Genomic DNA, 12,775 nt, shown 5'->3' on the forward strand with positions numbered 1-12,775 from the left:
AGGTAAAACATTAATATCAAGTAAACTCAAAAGATGGAAAAGATAGCATTAGTTCTGGGAAAACCAGAAGTGTGCCTTTTTTGGAAATAATCATCGGTAGCACAAACTTCAGATTCTGCAAAGGAAATAAAAATGAGTTAACTTACATTTTTCACAAATTAAGATATAAATCAAGATAATGAAATCCAGAAATCCAATCTTACTGCTTTTAATGTTCATTAAAAAAAAAAAAAGACATCTTTATCAAATAGCCCCAGCAATAGTCACCAACTAAGTCTTTACTACTTAAAAGCAAAATCCACCTATCTCCTGAACAGTATCCACTTTACAAGCCTCATTATACGTACTGGAAACAAGTTTCAGAAATAAATATATGCATGTATATATATAAAAATATATTTCAAATAAAAAATACTTTTAGATAGTGGTATTACAATACATTTAGAAATTAATAACGGAAGCAAATTATGGGAGATCATCCACGCCTGTCCCAAAGGTACCGAATTTATAAATCATCTCAGATGCGGTGCAGGACAGGTTGAAAATAGGAACGCAATGAACCCGTGCGGAGCAGCGGCCGGCGCGGTGTCCAGGGCAAGACCCTGCCCGGTCCAGGCCCCTCCGGCCCTGGGCCCGACGACTGCTACGCCTCTGACTCCACGCTAACGCGGAGCCCGAGCGCGCGTCACAACGTGTGGGGCCGGGGAGGCTGCTACCCAGAGGCGGAGTGCGGGATCGCGAGGGTGCCTACCCGCCTCTCGCTCCCGCCGGCACGTACAGACTCGGGTCCCCGCCGGGCGCCGACTAGGCAGCAGCACCGCCCCCGGCACAAGAGGCTCACGCGCCTCTTACCTAACAGGAAGTTGGAAGCAGCGCGCCCCCACGGTGCACTGAACGCACTCAAACAGAACCGGACGCAGACACGCGCTTTCAGCCCAGGGGAAAAACTGGCAGGGTCGGAAAAGCAAGCAGCGCGTGCGGGAGCTCAGAATGCGCCCTGCCTCGGCCCGAGACCCCGCCCCGGCCCGGCCCCGCCTTTTTGTCTGCCTCACCCCTCCCCGCCCGGCACGTACTGGCCCCGCCCTTCGCGCGGCGTTTTTTGTTGACCCGGAAACGGATTCTCCGGAGCCAAGGTCCGCTCGGGTGAGTGCCCTCCGCTTTTTGTGGCCAAACCCAGCCACGCAGTCCCCTTCCTGCGCCATCCTCCATACCCGGGGTCTGTGGGTCTCCGCGGACGTCACAGGCTCGGCAACAGCCCCACTGTAGGCGGGGAGCCCCGCGACGCCCTGAAATGCTCCGAAGCCTGTCGCTCAGCTGCCAGATCTGCGTCTGTGTCCGGTTCCGTCACTGAGGTCGCCCCGTCCAGCCCTTCTACCCTAGTTCTCTTCACCGTCCGCCCATCCTATCGCGCGCCGCGTCAGGTCCCCATTCGGCACATGGCTTGTCTCCCGTCGTCCCCACCCTTGCCCCTCTTGGCAGCTCAGGGCAGCCCTGGGATTTGGCAGACGCCAGTCCTCCCTGAGATGTCTCCCCATCCTTCCCTCCGCCAGGCCCTACGTCTCCGCAAACCCCCCGCTTCGGGGTGACCGCTTCAGACAGGAAGCTGAGTCCGGGCCTGGGGTAAGGGACCTGCCCAATCCTGTGACAGCCCGCGTCCTTCTGACAGTCACCTCCCACTAGCGGTGACCTTCCCGGTGCCCCACTGAGAAGTGGGCTCTTCCTTGGCAGGGGCTTCTTCACTGTATCGCTGTGGATGTCGAGGTGGGGCAGGATCGTGAGGAGAAAACAAGAGAAGAGGGAGGTAGGGCCAGCGAGGGACAAAAGGGGAGGGAAATTTAGATGGGAAGTGGATGGGTGTGAAGAATTTGAACAAACACTGAGAATGAAGGAGAGTGACCTGAGCAAGTAGTAGTGGGGTAAATGGAAATAGACAAAACGGCAATCAGCAGAGATGTGGAGGACAGAATACAATGAGGGGGCCCTGACTGTCAGTAGCAGAGGGGGCAACAGAAGCCTAATTCTCAAATTCCTTAGATGATTTTCTGATTTCCAAATTAGTTTCCCTTTGAAATTTGTTGTATCAGGTTCAGTTTATGAGGCCTCAATACTTTTCAGTCTTAATTATGTATTGAAAATACTTTTTGTTTGGTAAATACTTTTACATTAATTCAGTGTGCACTTTGTAAGAATATTGATGATTTGAGTTAGTTTAGTTTTCAACATCTTCCTCTATTCCTTTATATGATCTCTGTATTTAATGACTGTAGGATAAAATTTCCAACTAAGTATAAATATCAAGTTTTCTTTGTGCTGTTTTCTGCAATTATTGAAGGATGGGCTGAATTGTCCTAGAACTTAGTTCCAACAGATTCCATGTGTTCATAATGAATAAATTGCTCAAAGATATTTCGAAAGCTCACCTTTTGTGTTTTTTATTGCCAATAATTACATCTTTTTAATTTTTATATTTTTGGATGACTTAATGTGATGTTCTGGAAAAGACAAATGCTTTTAGTCAATATGATTAAAACCGTGAAAGACAAATTGCTGTTACTTAAGAGTGTGAAATTTGATCTCAAATCTTTAGGGGGCAGGGATGTTAAGGGAAAACTGCCACTGTCGCATCCAGATCATGTCATTCCTGTTAAGCTGGTGCTGGTTACTGTCTACTGGCTTCTGTTCACCTTTCCACCTGCCCCAAGACATACACATAGTGACATAAGGCAGTGGATAGGGAAAGAGCAAGACTTTTTAAAGTAAGCACAGAACAAAGGTGTCTTTCTAATGAGGAGGAGCTGTTGGTTCCGGGAAGGAAGCTTGGAGGAGAAAGGGCAATAAGATTTGGGTATTCAGGATCCAGAAGTGAGAGAGAGCTTGGGAAGCTCAGGAACCGGAGAAAGAAAAAGCATTGCCCATTCTCACCCATGACCCTGTGCTCAGCAGGTACTAGCAGAGACTTCAGCAGGAACCAGAGAAAGAAAAAGCATTGCCCATTCACACCCATGACACTGTGTTCAGCAGGTACTAGCAGATACTTCAGGCTCTGTGACTAAAAGGGGTCAGACCAGTTCATATACCCACAGCTGCCATGTAAGGATGTGTGTGGACTTTACTAGGGAAGAAGGGTGTTATGAAGGAAGGGGCAGAAAAACTCACCTGTTGGTCTCCAGGTAGAAGTTTATTGTCCCGAATTCCTGGAGGTTCAGTGAAAAGCAGAAGACTGTCTTTTTCACATGTTGAGTTATGCCCCCATATATGTGGTTGTGGTAAAGAAAGAGGGTATGTCGATGGGAAGTCCTGAAATGCATGTTCCTAACATTCAGCAGGGACTTCTCAAGACACATCTTGCCTTAGAAAGAAGCTCAGAGAAGAAAAATGGAGAACAATTAGATATGACATTTTCACTGGAAAAAGTCATATTATTCACTGATTGTTTTGTCATCTCCCTCCTTAAATGTTGTTTTTAGGATTTCGTAATATCTGACCCTGCCTAACACATTTCCTAACTCACTCATAGCCTTCCCTTAACTTCATCCCATCTTCACAGTATCACACTGTGACCCAGTGATTTCTAACTTGTGAAGTTCCATTCGGGGGATCATATGGGAAGGCCTTCACACCCAGATATGGTGTGGAAGTGGGCCACATAATGTCAGTGAGGCAAGTATGGATCGTTTAGGGATGATGCACTGTCAGATCTTGTTGACCATGATTAGAAACACTGTGCATATTAGTAGTGAATTAATGTTGGGAATACCTGACAAATCCTGGAAAAGAAGATTAATGAGAGGAAATTTGTTCTGCCCAATTGTATAATGCATTTGAAGCTTAAAACAATGAATCAGTATTGATCTAGCCTCAAAATATTAATGATTTGGATTAGAAGGAAGACTTTAGAAAATGATAGCTATGACAAATTAAAGTAGCATTTCATCCACACGATGGAGTTTGTTTATTCAGTAATTGCTTTAAGAATGGAATCAACGTAAATGTCTAACAGGAGGGTATTTTAGAAATTGTTCACAGCACGTCTGTTCCAAGGAGACCTTGATGTTCATAGATTTGTAAAGAACGCTGCTTACTAGCACACTGACTTATCTGCAAATGTCTGAGGGTTCCTCCACTTGGGTAACTTGGGGGTTTGATCGCAGAGTAAATAAATGGTACATTTTATATTGTAATATAGCAAGATGCAGCCCACAAACTGTAGATACTCTTAACTACCACATAAAGTTCATCTACTACTTTAACCAGAACTTGATACTGTATGTATGTTTTTTGTAGATTTGGATAAAATGACAATTCATTATTATTTCCAGTTCACAAAGTAATTGTGAGGCTGAATACATTTTATTATTTTATAGATGTATGTGTAAAATGAATTTTTCTGCGTGACTCATTTTTGATGTATTTTAGATGCTATTTTATATTTTGTAGTTTAATTGTATGTACACACACACAAATACACACTTAGGTGTCTTATTATGTTTCTGTAGCGAAACCAAAATCCTTCCTTCATGCCGTTTGACTTTATGTTTTCCTCAGGAAGGCAGGACCTATTTTATATGATAAAATATTATGTTTTATTGAGTCCACTTATGATATTGTTTAATATTATGAATATTTACATGACTTATTTTAAATTTCCAACTAACATAGATTTACATGAAATTTGACATCTTTATTTTTTTCTTTTCACAACTATTTTGACTATATCCTCACCAAAAATCAAAATTTAGACAAAATTGGCTTTTAGACTAATTCTCATTTTTTACATGTGAAAGACTACATGTGACTTTTAAGTCTAGCTTGCCCTGAGTCTGCAGTCACCGGGGTTTTATGTCACTGTGTCCTCCAATCTAATAATATTATTTTCAGGCTATATTCATGTCATTTTAATGTCCTCATTAAGTTTTAAAATTTCTTTACATGGGCCTAAAAATTTATTTCAAATGTTCCTCATAATATTTTGCTATTGTAAATAGAGACTGATTTTGTGTGTTTGCTTTGTTTAAAGATTAATGTTACTAAACAGGAAATACTGATTTCAGCTTATTCAGAATAGTTTTGCCCACTTTTTAAATGTTCTTATTAGTATTGATAATTAGAATGGATTCTACTTTTTCAAGTTTACAGTCACATCATCTGAGAATAACTACAGTCTCATGTCTTTGACTCCATTTTTGTAGTCCCTCTCCTTTTCCATCTTGTTTTGGTCCCACCTCAGGCATCATGTGCAGTGGTGAATGGCATCAGCCCCAGCCAGCCTCCTTATTCCAGCCTTACCTTAAGTGGAAATGGTTCTTTTGTTAACTCTTCAATATATAGTTTAGATTTTATTGATTAAGAATAATTAGTCCTCACAATTCGATATGATTTTTAAAGATTTTAAATTATTTTTAAAGATTTAAATTATTTGAAAGTGTTTTTTCAAACATCAGTTGATGTGATTGTTTTTAATCTTTAAAATTAATATGTGAAAGTAATACGTTTTCTAGTATGGAATTATCCTTTTATTATTGCAATTAACTCCACTTTACAATGCTCTGGTATTATTTAACCATACCAGTGATGGCCAGGTGACCAAAATAAATAGCCAAATGGCTAAAAGTGTATTAATGATTTTTGCAAATATAATTAATGAAAATTGTTGGTTAAAATTCTAGTTATTGTTGCATTTATGTTCATTTTGATTAGCATAATAAACTAATGAGGACAGGCTTATTTTTCTCCTTCAAAAGCATTTACATTACAAAGGAGGTAGAAGTGATTTGACATGAACTCTGATGTATAACTTAAACATTAAAATTAGCTAATCAGATTTTTTCTGCTGATTACTGAGGGAAAGTTTTAACTCTATTTTCATGGAAATTAATCAATGTATCATGTATTCATGTTAGAATACAATTGTTCTGATTTCTTAGATTTTGAATTACTACTTTTAAATAAATACAGTCTCTTTTATTTACCTGTGTTTTTTCTTTCCACCATGAGTCTTTTTGGTTTCATGATCTTGCTCTCAAAACTTTTAAACTATTGATTTCTGTCAAATCTGTTCATTCATTACATTATTTTATTATTTATTAAATTCTTTTAACTTTTTAACTTTTATTATTATGTACTGCATTTGTAACAATTTGGAAAGTCAAGTAACTACTGTTTTATTTTTCTTTATCTTGGTTTATGAGTGTTTTTAAAGTTTTACTTTCCTTGAAGATCACAGCTGTAGCCCCAATTCTATGGTTCTGGCTACTTTTATTTATCAGACTTACTAATATCATGAATGTAATTGGAATACTCCTTTGATTTTACTGATGACATATACCCACTAGTGTACTGAGATGGGGAAAAAAAGTCTTTACAACTCAGATAAATATAGAGTTGATATTTATTATTTATGTAAGTGTGATCTTGTTATTAAATTCCTCTATCATATTTATGGAATTAGCAATTTCTCTTTGAATCCAGACGTTTCTAGTCATGTGTATTTCCAACATATGTTTTTAGCCACATACACTTTTTTGAATATCATATTTGGTGTTTAATTTTTGCTAGGATTATAGGCTGGACTCCAGATCCAAACTCGACATGTAGCAGACCCACTAAAAACATACATTAAGCCCCTAGCACTGTTTTAATCTCCGTGGCCTGGCTGAGCTTCTGCCATCTGTCCTCCTAGGCACTGTGAGGTCTGGACATCTCATTTGGCATAACTCAGCAGTGGCCATTGGTGGATCTCATCCTTAGTACTACTCCCTGCTGGCAAGGGTGGCCCAGGCCCACATAAGCCATTGCTGGGCTCCTTGGAGGACTTAGAGAATCCTGAGATTGCCCATGAGGATTGGCATGCCTCACAGTCTAGCACCCATCTTTACTGATGCCTGTAGAGATTTAGAAGCTCACAGGGGTCTTTGATGTCTTTCTTATGCCTCCATTGTCTGCAGTGTGACTCCCATACTCCTAAGCCAAGGTAGAGAATTTTGAGGAGGCTTGTATGGAGGTTTATGTTGACCCCCATGGTTCTGTGAGACTGGTAGAAGGCACAGACCCCTTAGACTTCTCCCCCAGAGGAATATGTGAGACTAGTGGAGGAAAGGAGAGTAATGAAGTATGCATTTAGCATCCCAGGCTATCATTGCACAGCTCTAAGGAGAAATACAGGGTGTCTTATGGCAACTGGCACAGCTCTGTGAGACTGGGAGATATTGAACAACCTTGAAAAATCAAGGAGATGTGACCCTACTGAAGGAACAAAATAAATCTACAATAATTGACCATAAAGAAATACAGGTTTTTGGCTGGGTGCAGTGGCTCACACTTGTAATCAAAGCACATTGGGAGGACGAGGTAGGCAGATCACTTGAGGCCAGGAGTTCAAAATCAGCTTTGCCAACATGGTGAAACCCCAGCTCCACTAAAAATACAAGAAAAAAAAATTAGCTGGGCATGGTGATGGGCACCTGTAATCCCAGCTACTCAGGAGGCTGAAGCAGGAGAATTGCTTGAACCCAGGAGATGGAGGTTGCAGAGAGCTGGTATTGTGCTATTGCACTACAGCCTGAACAACAAGAGTGAAACTCCGCTAAAAAAAAAGAAAAAAGAAAGAAAAAGAAATGGAGGTTTCTGAATTTCCTGATAAGAATTAAAGATAAATTGCCTTAAAGGAGCTCAATGAGCTGTGAGACAACACTGATAGACAAGTAAAATCTGGAAAAGAATACATGAACAACATGAGTATATCAACAAAGAGAAACCATAATAAAAGAAATGTAGATTCTGGGGCTGAAGAACACAGTAACTGAACTAGATCAATACAGGGTTTCAAGAGCTGACTTGATCAAGCAGAAGGAATAACCAGTGAACTCAAAGACCGGTTATTTGAAATTATTCAATCAGAAGAGCAAAAAGAAAAAGAATCTTTTAAAAAGTGAAGAACCTCTGTCTGACTTTGCTAAAAATTGGAGGTTCCTAAGAACTCCTTCCCCGCCACCCCCTGCAAGGCAGACTCTTGCTCTGTCACCCAGACTGGAGTGCAGTGGTGTGATCTCGGCTCGCTGCACCCTCCACCTCCCAGTTTCAAGCGATTCTTGTACCTCAGCTTCCCAAATAGCTGGGATTACAGGTGCCTGCCACCACGCCCAGCTAACTTTTATATTTTTAGTAGAGAGGGGGTTTCACCATGTTGGCCAGGCTGATTTTGAACTTCTGACCTCAGGTGATCCTCCCGCCTTGGCCTCCCAAAGTGCTGGGATTACAGACATGAGCCACCATGCCCGGCAAGAACTCCTTTTTATGTTAGATTTGCTAGGGTTTAGCAGCTCACAGAACCCAGGAAAACAGTTTGCTTAGCTGATTTATTACAAAGGACATTTTAAATATTACAAATGAACAGCCAGCTAAAGAGTTACATACAGCAAGTTTTGGAAGGGTCTTAGTTTTAGGAGGTCTGTCTCCAAGCAGTTGGCATGTACCATTCTTTCAGCATGTGGATGGCTCTTCACTCATGCAGAAGCTCTTTGAATCCCACCATTCAGGGATTTTTACAAAGTGTTCATCTAGTAGACATAATTGTTATCAACTCGATCTCCAGCCTCTGCCCTTTACCAGAGGATAAATCATTAAAAAATTGATCCCTTTTGAGGTAGAAGGATCTCGTCCTCATGCTCCTCAGTTCCTTCCAGAATCAGCTTCCAGTTCAGCTGCAGAACAGGTTCTGGTGCTGGCTGGAGTAGCCCAGGCAGGTGCCGTCGGGTCTGAGTTCACACTGGTGCCCATGTGGTCTCCAGTTACGGTGTGGGCTGTGGGGTCTGAGTTCACACCGTTGCCCATGTGGTCTCCAGTTACAGTGCTGGCCATGGAATCTGAGTTCACACTGGTGCCTGCGTGGTCCTCAGTTACAGTGCTGGCCATTTGTGCCTTTCTGGAAAGTTAGAAGGAGGAGCATTTCATCACCTCTCTGTCCTCCCACACCTGATCTATGCTGGGCTACCGTGAATTCTTCCTTTTAACTGTTTCTCTCATCACGGGCAACGCTGGTGTTCTGTGGTCAATGTTTGCCATTTCTGAAAACGGATTCTGTGTTTCTTTATATAATCACGTGGTCTCTTTTACGAATTTCGCTTTTCTTTAAGAAAATAATCGTGCTTTTATCTCTTCAATCTCAACTCTGTTCCCTGACACAGGCTCTTACCAGCTCGAAAATTAAAGGTAATCTTTGATTATACTTAATACTTTCTAAAGTTTTCAAAAGTTTATCAGCACGTGGGTTACTGAACATTGACTGTTTATTTAATGGAAAATTACATTCTAAGTAGAGTATTAGAGTGAAAATGATCTTTTGATTTAATTAAAATATTCAGGTAAAAATATTAAAATGCCTTCGCCAAACTTCATGCCTGTGTATCGTGAAAACATTAAGCTGCTCTCTGCTCCCGGGAATACATGAGTAGAGTATGTGTTTGAAAGCGTCATTCCAGTCTTAAGTTTTAGGTATTCTTAAAGGGGTTGGCTGGAGAAGTGACATTTAACATTGAGTGAACGTTTGACAAAGATTTGTCTCGATATAAAAATAGTTAAAAACAATGTTTAGTGTTTCCTGTCAGGGTTCACCCATTAAAGAATGGTCTTGTAAAAAACTCCTCCAGAGTGTCGGCGCCCAGAGGTGCTACCTTGCCCACAGTTGTGTCATCTGCTCTCACCAGGCGACACGCCCAGCGTTTAGCTGCGCGTCAGATGTGGCCACGGGGCCACAGGACATCCCTGCGGACGGATGTTCTTATGCAGATTAATGAGGATGGAGACCACTGCAGAACTGTAAGCCCCCCAGGGGCTGACGGAAGCCTGGGAATACCCGAGACACCAGAGTCGCTGCTGCCCTGGGTGGAAGGAAACCTGCCCTGGAAGATGGGAAATGCAATAAGGAGAAAGTACCAAGGTACATGATGCTGTGAAAATGGAGATGTTTTAATTAAATTAACAATTAAAATCATTTTAATTATGTGAATTATTTGAACTCATGTTAGTTCTTTTTAGGAAATTAATACTTAAAGCAAGTTTGTTTTCTGAATTGTTTGAATTAATTGAGTCAGCACAAGAGTTAGCATTGATATCTGACCCTCTTCCAGGGTTGGGGCAGAGGAGATGGGGGCAGAGGAGACGGGCTTCCCACCTGCTTTCCCCTGGAGCTCAGCCAGAAATTCCCATTGAGGAGCCCTCAGCTCCCCGAGAGCCAGGAGCTCTTGCGGAGAAGCCGCTGTCGGCATGCCACCCGCTTTGATGGCCCTGCGCTGCCATCCCTGCGCTCCAAGGGCCGGAACCTGCCACTGCCTGTGCCAGACGGGTCTCAGGGAGGTGCCAGCAAGGGGGTATGCATGGCGAGGCCTGAGCATCGCTGTCGGGATTCCGTGGCTGGTGGTTTCATTCTCTCGCTGTTTGTCCCCCTAGCAAGACTCATGAGGTTCCTTGAGGACAAGACCCCCTCCTGCCACCTGGTCTGTTTCCTGAACATTCTCTGCACTAGTACAGCCCCGGGATGCAGCCCTCGGGAATCAGGGTGTCGGCCATAGTAGGGTGGGTCGCTCTGCAGGGCACCATGATGGATGTTAGCCGCTATGCTTCACTTTGGGGACATGTTTAAGTACAAAAGTAATTTTAAAATTTCACCATTATTTCAAGACAGCTGAGAGCCTATTAGCACAGAATCCCTGGTCTGAATGAAATCAAACGGTTCTTATTAATTATTCATGATACCATGAATATGTAGCCTTATTTTTTATAATTGCCAGTCTGTATAATTAACCTTTCATTTGCTAAAGTACTTAACAGTAAGTAGAGCTGTAATTTCAACTGTTTATAAAACATATGGAAGAATGTTTAAATGTTTAATTAGAACCACTTTTTTTAGTTTCATAGAGAATTTTTTTTCTTGTCAACAAGAGTCTTTAATTATTTAAACCAAAAGAGAAAAACAGACCAGAAAAGAAAAACAACTAGTAAAGCTCGGAACTGCGAAGGTGGCATCATTCCGTTAGTCTCGGATTTTGCTTCCTGGGTTTGTGACGTGGTCAGAGTCCTTGTCTTTGATTTCCTAACACAAGTTGTTAAAGTTGGAAGTGAGCGTGAAATTGAGTTAGTCTAGCTTTATTCTTTCACGGATGAGAAGTGAATTATCCTCAGCAAGGTGGGTGCGGGCGTGGTCCCCGGGGGTCACTGTGGTGAACAGGCCGCCCTTGTGGGGAGCCAAGTTCGTCATCACTGGGACAGAGCCCAGGACACTTCCCCGGCTGGCCAGCCTCTTCCTAGAACCCCACACATTGCAAAGGATGGAGTCCAGATCTATGCCATAAAGAAACGAGGGTGGTTACAGAAAGCACCACGATCTCAGCTGAGTGGCTCTGAGCACCCCAACGTTGGGGCACCTCAGCATCCTGTGTGGCTCAGGCTGTGCCCAGCAGGGAGGCCGGCCCGATCGAACTGCGGTCTCCACCCTGAGAGTGAGGGCTCCTTCCCCCAGCGCGGGTTAAAGCACCGTGTGTCCACCTGTGCAGTGGCTGGTCCCAGTGGCCCTGGAGGGCTGAAACCCTGGGTCCTGCCACTGGTCCGGGGCATCCGTTTCCCCTTCCTGCAGTTCCTGTGTCTGTGTGTCCAGGGGCTCCGATCCCTGTCTTAGGACCATGGCTGAGGGGTCAAGTTCACCCTCTTTGGAGCTGGCCCGGATCTTGGTTCTGTGGATCCTCGCTGTGTGGCTCTGGAGCAGTTCTGTCCTCAGGAGATGGATCCTCACAGCAGCCTCTTGGGGCCATGAGGACAATTGATAGGACGACCCCCGGGTAGCTGCTCAAAGCCCTGTGCGGGGCCAGCCCTGTGTCTCCACCAGTTCCTTCGCTCTGTGCTCCCCCCCACTGTGACATCGCCAGCCTTTATTTCCTTTTCCTTGGACCCAGGCAGTGAATGCTCCGCTGGTCTTGGCAGCCCCTTCTCTAGTCTGTCCTCAAATCACTTCCTGACGGACAGCCGTGACTAGCCATCGGCGTGACCAAAACCCCACAAAATAGAACACAACTTTCCTATTAAGCTGTACAGAGCTGTCCCAGCCCCACTTTTCACAGGCTGGCCTCATTCGCCATGGGATCCGTGGTTCTCACCTGGGGCTCTGGGTGCCCCTGGCATCTGGTGGGGAGTGTCAGGGATGTCCCTCCAGGCCCAGTACAGTCCCCCAGCCGGTGGCCGGCAGACAGCAGCACCCAACCTGATGTCCCTGTGGCTTCTGGTTCCCCGAGGCTGGCTGTGCTTTGCTGCCTCTACATGCTCTCAGACGGGTGCCCTCTCTCCACCTTCACTGGTTAGCAGTGTTCCATCCATTAGAGCTCAAAACACTGCCTCCCGGCAATGCAGCCCCTTCTCCTGGCCTGCCGTCTGCCTGTGCCACGCGGTCTGTACCGTGTCCTCACGGACCCATCAGAGCGAGGCTCCCAGGGATGGAGAGGTTCCTGCTTGTGTCTCTGTCCCACCTTCTCTGGACCTGGCATCGTGCCCTTTGCCAACAGAGGTCTTGGGTTGATTGTCAGCGAAGCAGACAATCTTTATGGCTCTAAATGACTGTGAAGATGCTTGATTGGGTTATTTTAAAAATAATTGTATATGTAAACATTTGAGTGTGACACAGGTGGATTTTTGGGCTAATGGTCTTGTTCTTCAGGGAGTAACCACAGGCCCATCCACAAGGACCATTTCCAGCTGATTTATGGAACGCTGTTCTACCTGGTTAATTTTCAAC

At 43.8% G+C, this 12,775-nt stretch overlaps 1 pseudogene across 1 annotated transcript; it reads left to right on the forward strand.

The window, feature by feature from the left end:
• The first annotated feature begins 1,291 nt into the window (after positions 1-1,291).
• Positions 1,292-5,962, forward strand: LOC144330985 (uncharacterized; annotated as a pseudogene). The gene is made up of 2 exons (XR_013397774.1): positions 1,292-1,327; positions 1,381-5,962. The product of XR_013397774.1 is annotated as an uncharacterized LOC144330985 (transcript).
• The last annotated feature ends 6,813 nt before the right edge of the window (positions 5,963-12,775 follow it).

This window comes from Macaca mulatta, chromosome 9 (assembly GCF_049350105.2).
Source record: "Macaca mulatta isolate MMU2019108-1 chromosome 9, T2T-MMU8v2.0, whole genome shotgun sequence".
Taxonomy (NCBI): domain Eukaryota; kingdom Metazoa; phylum Chordata; class Mammalia; order Primates; family Cercopithecidae; genus Macaca; species Macaca mulatta.